This window comes from Rhinopithecus roxellana, chromosome 14 (assembly GCF_007565055.1).
Source record: "Rhinopithecus roxellana isolate Shanxi Qingling chromosome 14, ASM756505v1, whole genome shotgun sequence".
Lineage (NCBI taxonomy): Eukaryota > Metazoa > Chordata > Mammalia > Primates > Cercopithecidae > Rhinopithecus > Rhinopithecus roxellana.
The window spans coordinates 74,714,620-74,715,991 of record NC_044562.1 but is presented as its reverse complement, the minus strand read 5'-3'; the positions used below and the strand labels follow the sequence as shown (position 1 = coordinate 74,715,991).

The following is a 1,372-nucleotide window of genomic DNA, read 5'->3' as shown; positions in this document are numbered from 1 at the left end:
ATGTGTGGAGGGCACCCCAAGGCTTATCACCACCCCCAGACCTCCCTGAGGTTTTCTTTACAGGCTGGCATCCCTAGCAGTGCATCTGGAGTGCTTTTCTAGTTACTGCCCTGGCCTGGAGGCCTGGTTTCCTCCATTAAATTTTACCATCTTATTGCCAACCCAAGGGTATCAGTGCCTGTTGGTCCCATTATATGATGCTGTCTCCAGGACCTAATTCACTAGTGTGGCTAAAAAGTAAAAACAAACAACCCCTCCCCCCGCAAAAAAAAAAAAAAAAAAAAACCCAAAACAAAACAAATAAAAAAAATCTGCTTAGCCACATCCTACTCCCTTGATCGGTGGCTTTCTCCCCGTTCTCCCAATGAATGTCTTTGGGGTCTTCCTTTTCTCCTCTGGCAGACACTCTTCCATTCATCCAATTCCTTCTCCATTAAAAGGGATCGAGCAGTGGTCTCTGAAAACATGTCTAGCAGGATGTCCACTTTTAGCTGCAAGAGACTGTTCTCTTCCTCCAGTTGCTGGTTCTGCCTGTGAAGGCACTGGCCTCCCTCCGGTCCACACCTCCACTAATCCCTAATTCCTGTCTCTGCTATCCACTGGTCATTTTCAAACTTCAGGCTTTGTGTTTGTTTTTGTTTTATGAACCTTTTCCAGGTTCATAGTGGGAATTCCACAGTCCAGGCCCAGCTCCTTCTCCTGGGTTGACTGATCCAAGGAATCAGGTTGGAGAGAGAAGCAGAATTCCAAGGAGGCATCTTCTTGGGACTAAACATATTCCCAAAGAGGGGCATCTTTGGCTTGATGATGGAAAAGCCAATGCTCCCTTCTCCTGACATGTCCCAGAAGCCAGGGATACCTCAAGACTTCCTGCAAGGACCCTGTCCACATCCCCATCACCCACTGTGACCATAGTCTGCCAGCCTTCCTCATGGATTATTCTAATTATTAACTGGGAATAAGCAAAGTGAAGACAAAAGGTCTCCAGAAATGCTGGAGACATTGTTGTTGACTCTTCTCTTACTCTCACACTCACTTTTGGTCTCTCAGCAACTCTTACTAGCTCTAACTGAAGATTATGTTTATGTATGTGTGTGTGTGTATGTGTATACATATAAAAATAGTGATAAGAGCTATTATATATACAAGAACTAATACATATATATCCAAAATTCTGGCACTTTTCTCTACACCTTACCTCACTGCCACCTTCTTGGTCAAAGTCACATTTCTCACCTGGATTACTGTAGAATACATTATAATAATACTGCAATTACTAGATTACTTTCTGTAATAGATTATTTTCAACTGACCGCCCACTTGCACTTTTGCTGTCTGTAATCTATTCTCAACACCACAGCAGAATGATCCT

The 1,372-nt window shown here is 43.6% G+C and overlaps 1 pseudogene; it reads right to left on the bottom strand.

The window, feature by feature from the left end:
• Positions 1-326: 326 nt before the first annotated feature.
• Positions 327-827, bottom strand: LOC104658432 (annotated as a pseudogene).
• Between the last annotated feature and the right edge of the window lie 545 nt (positions 828-1,372).